The sequence below is a fragment of the Cryptomeria japonica genome, chromosome 11, assembly GCF_030272615.1.
Source record: "Cryptomeria japonica chromosome 11, Sugi_1.0, whole genome shotgun sequence".
In the NCBI taxonomy this organism is placed as follows: Eukaryota; Viridiplantae; Streptophyta; class Pinopsida; order Cupressales; family Cupressaceae; genus Cryptomeria; species Cryptomeria japonica.
Genome location: NC_081415.1, coordinates 154,071,817 through 154,087,314, shown reverse-complemented (window position 1 = coordinate 154,087,314; position 15,498 = coordinate 154,071,817). Strand labels below are relative to the sequence as shown.

The window sequence follows — 15,498 nt, the reverse complement described above, 5'->3', positions numbered from 1 at the left end:
TATTGAGTGTTTTGTGTTGCAGCTGCAGGGATCACACTTCACGAGCACGACAATTACATATGCAAATATTTATCTTTATTTATAAAAGGGCAGCCACCAAATACAATGAATACACAATAATGAAGTGAATACAAGGAGTTTTGTAGGGTTAATTCAACATTTTAGAAATTTTATCAAATCATATTCTATGATTGCAATGTTTTATATCATATATTTTTGTTGTTTATATTCATATTGTTGATTACATAGGCAAATTATCAATTAAATTTATAAAAGGACAACCACAAAATACAACGAATACAAAATAATGAACTCAATACACATTTATTGGACTGAATATCGATATTTATATATATAAAAAAAAGGCATGTCTGCCAAGTCAATACAAGAATTACAAAAATGTGGCATATGCCATGTCCAAATCAATATACAATAAAAATGTAGAATATATATACATGTATTGGTAATTATATGACCAAAACTAACACTATATGATCCTAAACTTGTGGTGGATCATCAAAATTAAGCCTCTTCGATGTAGTACGCAGCTCTATAGATGGCTGCAAAACCACAATTCAAAAGCCAAGTTAGAATTCTTTTGTAGAAAATAGTTCACAATTAACAACATAACTATGCATTTAACTATAATTCGTTTGCAATTGAAATGTAGATTACCTAATCAGCTGATGTAGGAGCTAATGTCTTTGCTCTCCTCTCCTTGTCACTCTTAGGATTTTTCTTGAAGACATACTAAAATGGATCCACGTTATGGCCCTACCACGAAGAGGTCTATTGTAGATTAAATGCATAATTAATATAATGTACTAACATAAATATATCAAAAACACTTAAAAGCTATAATATAGAGAACAATGACATACTCGTGCCTAAGATGCTTCTCCAATGGACTGAGGATGGCTCACCATCGATAGAGAAACTGTCACTATTAGCTATACAAAAAATGTTCAAATATTAAATACAATTAATATAATAACAAGTATTGTAAGTTAAAAACAATTAATGTAATATATCAAACAAAAGTGTACCGAATCTTGAAATGCTTCTCCAGTGCACAGAGGAGGGTTTGCCATTGATGAAATAGCTATGGATATTTCCTGTATGAAAAAATTATAAGATTATAATATATCACAAGCTCACATGTACACGTGCATATAATCATGAAATCAAGAAAATAAAGTAGAGATACATACCTCTTCCCTCTCTTGATCCATAGGCGAATCAGGTGCATTCAACAAATCCACATAGCTCAATGGCCCCTGTACATGTAAAATAGACAAAAAACACTAATCAATCTACAAACCCCAACTAATACTTGATTTCAACATTTTCAAACAATTGTACAACTAAACATGTGTTCAATTACCTTCTTTCGACGTTTTGGCGTCTTCGAAGAATTATTTTTCTTAGGACGAGTCCTAGATGCGGAGGGGGTACCCTAAAAAAATAAAATTAATATGAAATATTAATACAAATAATATATTAAACATAATTTATCTAAAATGAAATGACTTGCATATTCCATCAAAACAATACATAAAAGGGGTTGTACAAAATATGATACTGTATAACTTTGTAGGCCAAAATCGATCGCTGAAAGCGTGATGTCATCAATTTGGAACATTTGGTCCCCTATCAACATCTACAAACCAAAAATTGGACCAAGCATTAAAGATAGTTAGTATATCTTGTATTTTTTTGAATTCAAAGTGTACTATTTTATTTTAGCATGTTACAAAATTTATACCTCAGGCATCAAAGTTGCAACTGTAGTATTTGGGGGAGGAGTACGGGATACCTTTGCTGCATCCTAAAATGCATATTATGTTTATTTAAATTGAATTATAAATGAAAATTTATTTATGTAATTACAAATTTAAATTGACTAATAAATAAAATGCTATGAATTCAAATCAACACACCTGTGTCTGTCGCTCATGGGCAAACACCATGTCCATCAACTCATCTGTCAGTGTGAAATCCTCAGTCGTGTGGGCTTAACATCTACTCCCGCAAATCATGCATGGATGAGATGTGGATCCATCTGCACCGACTACATCATCTATCCCCGAGCATATCCCCGAGCAACTGACACATATATGTTGGATGGGCTCTCTGTGGCTACTTGGAGCAACTAATGGCTCATCATCCAATATAATAGGGTGTGCTAAAGAAATCCCATGTTGGATGATGGCACCAGTCAATGATGTGGCCACCTAAAGAGTCTATAGCTCCATCGACTCTTTCAGCTTTACTGGGACAACATGATGCACCTTGGGTTTGGGTGCTAGGGGGCAGCGACTGTCCACGGGCAATCGCCTACGAGCTCCAGGTCTATCTTGGGCATAGCCACCACCTCTACCATGGAACTCTCTCATGTCAAAATAGTTTGGGCACACATTGAGCACAAACTCACAGTATACTTTTCTCAAAAAATACAATGGCACCTCATAATTATTACAAGGTGGATTATCAAAGACCATCCACCACCTCTCCCAAAAAAGATTTCTCATCTGCACATTGGTACACCAATGTATGGGAAACCTCTTTGCATTAAGAGGTAAGGATTGACCAATTTTGGAATCAATGAAACGGGCACATATTTTTTGTTTACTAATTTATTTATTTTTTACTCCCCCGTATGATAGCCCATTGGCATAAAATTGACGACACCTATCCCTAAATTTTCCCCATTTGGTAATTTGTGTGGAAACAGCTATGGCACCACTAGCTAATGTTTCTAGGCTAGTGGCGAGGGATTGATGATGCTCAAGTTCGGATGTTTTCAATTTATTAATCAGTCTATTGATTTTAGACGTATTTTGACCTAACTGATTAATTAATTGCTCCTATGTTTCAGGTGTGTGGTCAAAAGGAGGAATTGGGGGTGTATCTTGTGCGTTTTTAGGAGGTGCATTTGGTTGTTCTTGTTGTGGAATAGAAGAATCTGTTTTTTGAAACAAAAAATGAAAAAACCTAATCAAAATTAATTAAATTAAATTCAAAATGTAAAACAAATTGAACAAACAGGAAAGAAAGGCAAAAATTAACAAAAACTAACCTTCATCCATAGTGTTTGGAGGAAAAATCTAGCACCCCGTTCATGGTTTAGGAGAGAAAATAAAGAACAAAAAAACTCAAAACGTGCCTTTCACGAGAAAACGAGACCTATTTTTTTTTTAAAACTCTTTTTGACAAGCACTACGTACGCGGTTCTTTTGGGATTATTAGCACGTACATAGTTCTTTTGGGATTATTAGCACGTACGTGGTTCTTTTGGGATTATTAGCATGTACGCGCTCATTTTCCTATAAGCAACGCGCACGTGCTCATTTTCCTAGAGGTAGCACATGCGCGCTACTTTCCCTAGAAGAAGAACATACGTGCTACCTTATCTAGGCTCGGGAACAACAAACGTAAGCGTGTACGCAGTCATTTCAAATTTTAGAACCGCGTATGCGCTCCCTGTTTTTCCATGTTTTTTTTTTTTGTGGTTTCCACTTTTTTGACCACCATATTGGTGCACATACCCATGAATTGCACAACAACAACAACAACTCAGAATATAAGAATCATCATCATTATTATACCGAAGCACACAAGCACACTCAAAACTGACTGTCAACCTAAAAGATTTGTTTTATAGACTTTCAAATCATGAACCAGTCAAACTAAAGACACACATTAATTCCCCAAACATATCCCACACATCCACAACTAAAGATGTTACACTTTCATAGCACAACATACAGATTTACCATAACTTGCAACACTGAACAACTAAAATATCAACCACAATATTGAATCTCATAAATTACTCATATCAACATGCAAACCTCTAAAACTTATGTTGAATCAACTAGAGATACTTAAGAAAACCTTATTAAACTGTATCGTCTCATTTGTAATACATAGGTTCAACAAAGTCAACCAATCTAACTACAACACAAAAACACATAACGAATCCAACAATCTCCAAATGAACAAACTCCATACATGAATATGTTGACATCAATGAAAAAAATAAGCCAATGTCCAACAATCTCCCCAAAATATCCTCCTTTGGCATTGATGGCAACATATGAATGTGAAAAACAATCAATGCAAAGAAAGAATCAACTCACAACAAAATCTTTGAGATCAACTCCCCCTTTGACAAACAATTCAAATTTGCTTCAAGTTTTTTCACACACTTCTCTGCCCATTTGACATCAATGACAAAGGCACAAGAAAAACATAAATTGCTCTCCTTTTGGATTAGCACACAAAGTTTACCAATCCTGACTACTCCTACTCAATAGCAACCACCACTAATAAATATGGATCACAAGATATCTCTATGAAGCTCACCGGACTGATACAAATCCATGCATCTTAGTTCTCGTCAGAAGGTGAAATCACCCTTAAATTCTACTAGAGATATTGAAAAGTATCTTTAGGAAAAGGGTTTGTGAAAATAACTTCAATATGTTCCTTAATAGACACATACTCCAATATAACTTATTCCTCATTCACCTTCTCCCTCAAGAAATCATACTTGATAGATATATGCTCTGTCTTGGAATGTAGCACTAGATTATTAGAGATATTGATAGCACTTGAATTATAATAGTATATAACAATAGCCTCATCATAAATAACTCCTATATCCTTCAATGTCAGCTTCATCCAAATTACCTGAGTACAAATGCTAGCAACAACAATGTATTTAGCTTCTTCAAAAGATAGTTATATAGCATTCTGCTTCTTACTTTGCCAAGAGACCAACTTCTTACCCAAAATGAATGCACAACTTGTAGTAATTTTTCAGTCATCAACATCACTTTCCTAATCAACATCTATAAAAGCACTCAAGATAAAGTTGTGGTTCTTAAGATACCATAAACCAAAATCAACTGTTCCTTTCAAATATTTGGATATTTGTTTCATAGTAGTTACATAAGATTCCTTAGGACCACCTTGAAATCTAGCAAAAAGACATACAACATTCATAATTCTTTTAGAGGTTCTGGATTAGATTGTGTGCCAATTTTTTAACATCAATTATAATATGGATTGTGGAAATGTAATGGTATTAACATTCATAATATTAGTTCTAGTCTGTGTCAGATACAACAAAACACTAATCATAGATCTATATCTAGTTTGATTAGCTTTTAGAGAGTCATTTTCTTTTGTCGGCTTGCATCCAATCACTATAGGTCTACCAACAGGATTTTAGTCATCCAAACCAAATTTCTTTAGCAATTCCTTTACATACTTGCACTGAGATATGAAAATACCTTTATCTAACTGAATAATTTTCAAACCCAAAAAGAATTTCATTTCAACAACCATATTTCTATCCTAAGGTTTAGGAATAAGTTCCCAATTCTCATTCTTCTCAATCTGATTAAGTTCTTCTTCCATAGCTTTAATCCAATTCTCACCTTTACATGCTTCATCAACATTTTTAGGTTCAATTTTAGAAATTAAATAAATTTCTTGTACAAGTATTTTCCTAGTCATCACACCTCTATTCTTGTCACCAATAATTTGATTCTCTGAATGATTCAATCTCACACACCTGGGTGTCTTAGGATTTCCTTGATTTTCAGACTCTCGAACTCTTTCATTAATATTAGAATCTGCACCTTCTCCTTCATCCTCTAGCTTTTCCGAATATGTCTGAACTTGATTCTAGTTTCACACTTACTTTCTAGTATTTGTGCTGGCATCTTCATCATCATCATCATATCTGCAAGGTCTCACCTATCTTATATTTCCTTCATCAACCTTCACATTAGCACTTTCAACAATTTTTCTCTGTCTTTTATTATAAAACTGGTAGGCTTTACTTCTAGTATAATAACCAAAAAAATTCCTTCATCACATCTAGCATCATATTTTCCAAGATCTTCATCTCTTTAATGTAACAATTACTTCCAATTTTTTAAAAATATCTAGCAGTAGGAGCATTACCAATCCATAACTCATAAGGAATCTTACAAGTATCACATTTGATATTTACTTGGTTAAGTGTGTATACTGCAGTAATCACAAATTCTCTCTAATATACATACAGAACATTTCCTTTAATCATCATGGTTCTAGCAGCTTCTTGAACTGTTCTATTCTTCCTCTTCACAATGCCATTATGTTGGGGTGTCATAGGAGGAGATAACGGTCTCCTAACACCATACTCTTCATAGTATGCATTAAATGCACCGAAAGTGAATTCTCCACCTTTGTCAGATCTCAAACATTTCAGATATAGTCCAGTCTCAACCATAGCTTTTAAATTCTTGAACTTTTCTAATGCTTCAAATTTCTCCCTTAAGAAGGTAACCTGCGTCATACTTGAATAATCATCAATCAATAACATGAAATTTATGTCACCCTGTAAAATTATCACGCTATAAGGACAACACAAACTAGTATGCACAAGATCCAGTAGTCCATTAGAATTATACTATTTTCTTTTATATGTAATTCTTGTTTGCTTCCCTAATTGACATTTTTTACATACCGGATTATAAGGTTTCATCGACCTAAGAAAATCTCTCATTGTTTGAGTGAAACTTATCTTAACCATACTATCAAAATTTACATGACACGTCCTTCTATGCCATAACCAACTTTCATCAATTTGAGCAATCAAACAACTTTTAAGACCAACATTCAAGTGAAAGATATTACCTTTAGTTTATGTATCTGATGCAATTTCAGTTCTGAATCTACACAAGATGTTACATATTCCAATATTTGATTGCAAGTTTTATCCCTTATCTAGCATCTGGCCAAAACTAAAAAGATTATCCTTCAAGCCTTCAACATATAGGGCCTCATCAATGTTATTCTTACCATCAAGAGAAATAGAAGCTCTACAATGGATTACATAAGCTTTGTTATCACCAAATCTTACCACACTGCCATCATACTTTTCTATATTCACGTACTTACTCTTATCACCTATCATATGCTGAGAGAAACCAATGTCAATAACTCGTTTATCTTTCTCTTCAACTTTCACAACTAGGGATTTTTACTCATTAATGTAGCTTGCAGAATCTATACTTACCAGATCATCTTCCTTGATAGAAATGAACATAAATTCATCTCCAGAGTTTCCTTTATCAAATTCATCATTTGTCACACCTTCATCAGCATCATAATAACACTTCTTTTGATATTTAGACTTCTATGGCTTAAATGGCTTCTTAGGATTTATATCCCTTTTCATACACCTTGATGCAAAAGGTCCCATCTTATTACATGAAAAGAATTTAAGAGGTAGCTTTCCTTCATACTTATCAACACCCTTTGGTAGTCTTCAGGTAATAAGCGCTTCAAACTTTTCAAGCTATCTTTCTTCATCTTCCATCTCTTTTATCTATTTCTCATATCTAGATTCAGCCTTAGGAAGAGAGTCACCAAACTCAACTCAAAAGAAGCAATTTTTTCAACCAACATGTCTCTGCTCACACTTGTCACAGACCAAATCTCATCAACAACAACAAATTTATGTTTATAAGGAGGTAAGGATATCAATACTTTAGCAATGATCTCATATTCTTCAAGGACTCCACCGACACATCTCATACCACATACAAGATCATTCACTTTCTACATAAAAGAAGTAATATTCTCATTTTCACTCATCTTTGGGTTCTCATATTTACCTTTCAAGCTCTATAGCTTAGCAAATTTCACATGACTATCACCTTCATGCAAGGTTTTCAACATTACCCAGATCTCATGAGCAGTCTCAAGATCCATCACATTAATCATTTTAGAATTTGTCAAGGCACTCAACAAAGATTCGTTGGCTCTAATATTGTATTTTGCTTCCTTTAGCTCATCCAAAGTAGTAGAACCATTCTAAGAAACATTGTAGACATTCTTAATGATCTTCCAATATTCTTCTCCAATGCATCTCAAATGACATTGCATCCGACTCTTCGAGAGAGTGTAGTTTGTTCCATCAAATCTTGTACTATCCTTAGTAAAAGAAAAGGTTGCCATCCCAAATCTCCTCAAGTAGACAAGCTTCTTCCAAAGGATCTAGCTCTGATACCAATTATTGGCAACATTGCGAAAAACTAAGTGCGGGGGGTGAATCAGTTTGCTCACAAACATGAAACTTTCTGCAACTTATTTCACAAAGTTGATTTGATAATTAACAGTTAAAGCATGAAACAACACCATATCAATAACACACATAACACCAATATTTTTGACGTGGAAAACCCGTTCAAGGAAAAACCATAGTGGGAACCTACCCACAATGAGATAATACCCTGTTAGGAGTAAGTGAAATATTACAAAGGAGAATGCACATGCATTCAAGCACATTGTCTAGAGCTCATTGCTCAAAATAAGAAACCCATAAAGGATACAACCTTTAGGGAAGGTTCACTACCTTACAGGGAGTCCCACTAACTTACAAAGGCATTTGGATTACATCAGGAGAATTATGAACTAATGAAATAGTATCTCAACATGCTTGAGTACAGTTCCGGTTGAGCTCATTGTCTAATCTTCTCTGTAACACTTCTCCACAAATTCTCTATATTTATTAGATCATTATTCGCACACACGAATACCTTTTTCCATGATTGTATACCTTACACAATGATTACAATGCTTATTTATACACATCATCAACCCATGAAGTATAGGTCGGCTTCACCACATGTTACACATACAAAAATATAATCACACACACCTGAATAATGCATGTGAGATAGAAAAATGTTAGCTAAGACATATTCTGGACCTGAACAATCAACACCTCCAAGAATTATGCCTCGATCATCTGCAACACACTACACCATCATGAATGTCGCATAACACAAAGAACGCCACTAAATTAAGAAAATCTTTAATAACGCACACAAATATCAATTTGGACCATCAATATGCATAGCACACAATCTATAAATATCCTTAGGTAACATGAATTGACCCGCAACAAGTACAACAACTCGAAATACAAGAATTATCATCATTATTATATCAGAGCACGAGAACATACCCAAAACTGATTGTCAAACTTAAATATTTGCTTAAGGACTTCCAAATCATGAACCAATCAAACCGAGGACACACATTAACCTCCCAAACACATCCCACACATCTACAACAAAAGATGTTATAATTCTGGAGCATAACATATGGATTTACCATAACCTACAATGCTGAAAAACTGAAATATCAATTGTAATACTGAATTTCATAACTTTCTAAAATCAACATGCAGATCTCTAAAACTTATGCTGAATCAGCTACAGATAATTGAGATAAAACCCATTAAACTACATAAGCTCGTCTGCGTTACACAAGCTCAACCAACTCAACCAATTTGACTACAACATAGAAACACAGGAAAAACTTCAGTAATCTCCACATGAACAAAATCCACACATGAATATATTGACATCAATGACAATATATCAATAAACATGTCAAACAATCTCCATTATCCTCATCTCATTTCTAAAATTCTCCATCATCTTCTCTACCCTTCGAGGGTTCTTCCTTCTTGGCGACATCTCCTCCTTTGATCTAGTGCAACTGCCTCAACTGGGTGGTTTGACTACAAAATTCCATTTGCCTCATAGTCGGCGATCTATTAAACACACCTACAACCCGCTTCAAATCGACAATCTATTCACCTAGGGGAATACCTCAAGGTTTGCAGCCTACTTTGATACCATCTAATGTAATCATGATCTGAAGGGTCCTCAAGGAGAACAATCCAAAATCATGTAGCAAGAGTAACATAGTAGGAGAAATAACACAAAATAGAAAATGCAAGATCAAAAATCCATAATATCATAGATTCATCATGAATTAACTGACATTATTCAAGCAACATAAAGGCTTATAAGCCTAACTACATAATACATTCCAAATTACAATCCATCCGGACCCCTAAGAGGTGTCCTTATTATAGTTCATGAAATGATATCCTTATATCTCTTTTCTATCCCTCAAGGATCAAATACAATAATATATATAGCATTCAAAGCACATGCAGGTCGACCACAAAAGATCTCATTCTCCAAGACAGAAAAATGAAATGTGTAAAATAGGTAGGACCCAAAGTGTGAAGATCTACTCCACCAAGGAAAAGAATGCAGTGTGGACCACCAAGGAAGGTCATCCAAGGGCCTAGGAACATTGTGTCAAGTGCCAATTATATCCACACGTCAAGGAAACACTCTGCAAGAGAACAAATATCCAACTAGTCAATAAGCTCAAACTACTCTGGGAACTAAGAAACAGACACTCTGGAAGCGATAACTTGTCGAAAAAGGGTCCAAATAAAATAAAAAATATAGAACAAATAAAAAGAACAAGTCTGGAAGACAAAAATCTATTTCACAATGAAAAATGAATAACTATCAGAAAATGTTGAAAGAAACACAAAAACTACAACATCGAGCTGAACAAGAACAAAAATGAAAACAAATATTTTTAGTTGATGCAAGATTGCTCATCAACTGAGGATGCTCCTGCATCATTTTACCTTTACTTTACCCTTTCCTTTGTCGAACACCCTTGGATTGGTCTTATTGATCTAGAAGGAATCAAAGTCTTGGTCAAGTGGGGGATGTATTTTCTACTAGTTGGAGGTATCATAGTTCTAGTGGGTAACTTCAAGATCTTTGATAGCTTCATCTCTCATCTTTTCATATTGGTGTAGTTTTCAATATTTTTTTTGAAAGTCAATGTACTACGAGAAATTCTTGTGGCCAAAAAACATCTACTTGTATGTCTTTTTTTAGATTGGAGTACCTCCCTCTATCAGTTCTAATAAATATTTTTGTTGGTAACTTTAGTGTGAATGTGACCTATTCAACAACTAAAAGCACAATGATTTTACAACTAGACTGAATAAGAGTCCTCTATTTATTTTTGTACATATGATCATTTCTTCTCTTCCACAAAATCCAAAGGATATTAGTGGATAAAACAAGCCAAAAAAGATTAGAATTTTTAACTAGACTGAGTACAAAACCCATAAGGACCTCTGATGAGCAAGACTCATTCTTGATATCATCATCCCTAGTACCTTACCCATAAATAGAGATTGAACATCATTAGCATAATGATATTAAAAAAATATGTGAAAGAAACTTTCTATATCACCACAAAAAAGATAATAGACAGGTTGGCTTGAGAACAAACTTTTGAATAATAAGTTATTAGCTAAAATAAAATTCTTCTTGGGTTCAAGTACATTAGACCAATAGACTTCAATTATTTTCTTCTACATTTTATTATTTATATTAAGATTCCATTTCATTAAAATGCTCAATAATGCTCCATGTTTGAGTAAATATCTTATACAATCAACTAGCCTTCATGGTGAGAAGAGAGGTCCCATCAACTCATTTTACCTTAGTGATGAGATCAATTTCTTTGAGTTCTTTGATAGGTTGTTTTAGAGGAATAAGGAACTCAACAATAATAGAGTATATACCCTTTTGTTACTATTGGGGAGTCTAAATTTTATCTCTAGAAATTCTAGATCCTTAAACCATTTATTATTAAACAAGTCCTTCCCAATAACAATCAAACTTGCCAGGTTTAATTTCCTAGCTCATAAACATTACAAGAGAGCTAATAATTTGTCTTTATGTGCAATCTTACACCAAATAGATCTATAACCAAAACATTCACCTTTCTCATATTTAATTCCTTCAGTGTGATTAATGTAGCTTTTACACATTTCTCATGCTCTCCATATGTTGAAAAACACATTGGATCCTATAAGGAGAACACATAGGTTACTAAACAAAATGCCATGCATATGCAACCCTTTCCATTTTTTGGTACCTTTGAGATTAGTATCCTATATGTTCTTTTGATTAATATTTTCCAAGGTTCCTTCTCCTCAAGAAGCTTAATGATCCACTTAGTCACCAAACCCACCCCTTATTTTTGGAGGTCCTTTAGCCCTAGGCCTCCCAACTTCTTGCTCATGCAACACCAATACCAACACACAACATGCTTCCTTTTCTTTCCTCTACCATCTAACCATAAGAAATGTCTAATCGCTTTCTAAATTTTGTTAACATGATAGCTTGCAAAATACTAAGTTGAGGTATAGTTTATGGAATAGGATGAGAGGGTCTTTTGGTACACCTAAAGTCTTCCAGCCAATGATAAGTAATTCCTTTTCCAATTATCCAATTTCTTCTCAATTTTTGAATACATCTAGTCTTGCATTTTTGGAAATGAGGGAGAGATAAAAAATGGGATTCCTAAGTACCTAACAACTTATCTAGGCCTTCCCATTGCCACCCAAAAGTGCTTACCCATTCTAGCTTCTTATCAGACCACCCAAGGAGGATACATTTTGTTTGAGAAAATTTAGATCTAGATTCTTTATAGAATAGTTCAAGTCTAGTTACAATATTTCTTACATTGTCCTTATTAAGAATATGAATAATACAATGCCATTTGACCATATGTTGAGGATAGATGTAGAGTTGGGAATTTTAATACCTTATACCTTCGACCAAACTAATTCAATTATGAGAATATAATATAGACCTTCAAAGGAAATAATAAATACGATTGGTTCTAGTGGACAACCTTGCCTAATGGACCTATCTAGTTGGAATGCCTCATAGAGTTCCCTATTAATGTCAATTTGTGCATTAGCATATTTGAATAGTAACTACACCATCTTAAAATAAGCATATTCAAAAACCATAGCTTCCATGATTGTTGTAATGAAGGATCACTCTACCCTATCATATGCTTTTTCAAAATCAAGGAGCAACATGCCCACTTCCTACCCATTCCTCTTAGCCCAATCAAAGCTTTCCCAACTAGTAAGTAGGTTCTCAAGAATATATTTTTTCTTGATGAACCTTAAATATGTTTGGTTTATAATCTTTGGCAAGATATCAATACGACTTCTATAAAGAAGCATTGAAAAAAAAATTATGAGACATATTCAAAAGAATTATAAGTCTCTAGTTCTTAACACTGCTTCTATCCCCATCCTTAGGTATCATCTTGACTATCCCTCTATTAATCTCATCTTCTAAAGATAATTCATCGATGGATTTTTTATAACCTAAAATAAATCCTTTACCACCTAGTGAATATTAGATTTGTAAAATTTTGCTGGCAACCTATCTACTCTTGGGGAATTTCTATTATGTAATGAGAGAAAAACCCTGCACATTTCATCTTTAGTCATCTCTCTCCTTACTACTTTGTCCATAGATTTATTGATATTTTATGAGATGAATTTCCTAAACATCTCTCGATCTTGGTTTCAATTATATGATTCTTCAACAATGAGGAGAGATTTATAAAAGTTTAGAAATACTTCCTTAATATGTGCATTACTGAAACACTATTTATCCTTACCTTGAATTGGTCCAATGGCCTCTATATTATATTTGTATTTGAGAATATTAAAAAAGTATCTTGTCCTTATATTTCCTTCTCTCATCCAACTCATCTTTTCTCTAACTCTAGCTCCTTAGGCCCCGTTACTTTGAAATTTCTTGAGATTGCATTAGACCATTTGGATCTGGTTTTTAAGATTAACGTTACAAGGATTTTCCTAGATGCATTTTTCCACTACAATCAATCCTTCTTGTATTTTTTCTCAACAAATTCTCTTTCTCCATTTTTCTTAGGAGCTTTTGTAAGTTATTGGATATAGAGTTATAATACACTCTACTCTCTACCATTCACTCCTTTTGTAGTACTTCTTAGGGTGTGTATTCCATCAATATAATCTTTTTCCTTTAACATTTTTGTTCAATTTGAAAAGACCCCCTTTAGTGATTTTGGTATGATGCTATGATGGTCTTAGAGTTCTTTGAGTTTCACTTGAACACTATTATTTTCATTACTACTATTAAAAGAAAACCTATATTTATGACTATAAAACCTATCCAATATGCAATATACCCTCCTCTCATTTTCTTGGTTGTTGTGCTAAGTGTACCAAATATCCTTTCTCTCCTTTCTTTGTCCCTCTAGTGGAATTAATCACCAAAACATAATCTTCGCTACCTTTTCATCCCCATGGATTTCTTTTTTTTTAATCCTCCCTACTCTCTATCATGTTGAAATTTCCCCCTAACACATATGGTATCTTTGGCAAGGTATTGGCTATCCATTTCTAAAGGGAAATTGTATCATTATGTTCATTTGAAGCACATACAAAGTATATGCTAAAATTTAAAATCATCTTTAGCAACTTCCACCCATAGACATCTATTGCAAGGAGAGAATCCATGCTTTCTAATGTATTTGGCCCAAACTCGGCTTACAAGGATAGTAATCCCCCCCCCTTCTCATGAGTAGTATGGAAGATCATAGTCTCTTTCCAAATTGACTTTGAACTGTTGATTAGTTGAAAACCTACAAACTTTACATCCCAAAGAAGAAAAAAGTCCATTTACTTGTTCTAAATCTTACTTGAAGAGATCTAACTACATATTTTCTATTAGGGGATTGCAAGCCCATATTGTTCCAACTGATAAATCTAATCATGTTTGACATTTCAAGGGGGGTCCTCTTTACTACTTTTAAAAAAAATATTGAAGCGTTTAGGAATATCTTTCTCTTTCTCTCTCTTTCCTTCTTTAATATCACTATTGGTTCTACTTACTACTTTTCTTTTTCTCATTCCCTTACTAGAGATATTTTTTTCCCTTCCCCCCTTATCCTTTGTCAAGCGTCAGGGCATTCTAAATTAATTATCATATCTTTTTCCTCACTGTCTATTATTCCATCCTCAATTTCCCTAAGAGAAGTGGAGTCTATTAAATATAAGGGAAAGGAAGTATCATTGTTGGGCTCATTGTTATGATTGACCAATACCTCTTCAATTGTGGTAAGGTTTCTATTAGTCTCTTTAAGCGAGTCCTTAGTATTAGTGACCATATTCACCTCTACCAACTGCTTTGTCCTCTCTATATCTATCCCAAATTCTATCTCATCATTAACCAATCTATTCAAAACATTTGAAAAGCATGGGAAATAATATTTATTTCTTTTTCTAGCCTTATTTAGTTATTTTAGTTTTTCTACGACTAGATCTATTGGGCACTTTTCTTGAGGGGTAGTTCAACTTTGCTGCTTTATTTGGTACAATCTTCACTATTAGAGTTTTTAGAAGAATTTATCTCATTAGTCACCCTTCCATGTGATCATTTTTTTCTCTCATTTTCATCTGAGCATGTTCACATGGGAGCCACACACTCCTCTACAATCTTGCAAGGGTAGCCAACATGTTTTTAGAAGTTTGCCTAGCATGGGTTTCATGTAAGACTTGTTCATGAGAATCACTCTCAGGTAAAAATTGGTCATCCATCTCATTAAAGGTAGAATTAGGGTTATTAGAATTATTATATTTCTTTTTATTGAGAATTTAAGGATAGACAAATGATTACCACTCCAAGTCACAAAAAATAAAGAACCTCCCACTCACACTAGTATTAGTTTAGTCTCACC

General features: G+C 33.9%; 1 long non-coding RNA gene across 1 annotated transcript in view; it reads right to left on the bottom strand.

Moving 5' to 3' along the window:
• Positions 1-363: 363 nt before the first annotated feature.
• LOC131066101 (uncharacterized) overlaps positions 364-15,498 on the bottom strand; it is a 31,130-nt gene continuing 15,995 nt past the window's right edge. Inside the window, exons 9-15 of the long non-coding RNA XR_009359347.1 lie at positions 1,583-1,660; positions 1,385-1,456; positions 1,212-1,277; positions 1,047-1,115; positions 882-950; positions 676-774; positions 364-560 (exon numbers count right to left, since the gene is read on the bottom strand). This is a non-coding gene — a long non-coding RNA (uncharacterized LOC131066101). The remainder of the gene's footprint in view (positions 561-675; positions 775-881; positions 951-1,046; positions 1,116-1,211; positions 1,278-1,384; positions 1,457-1,582; positions 1,661-15,498) is intronic.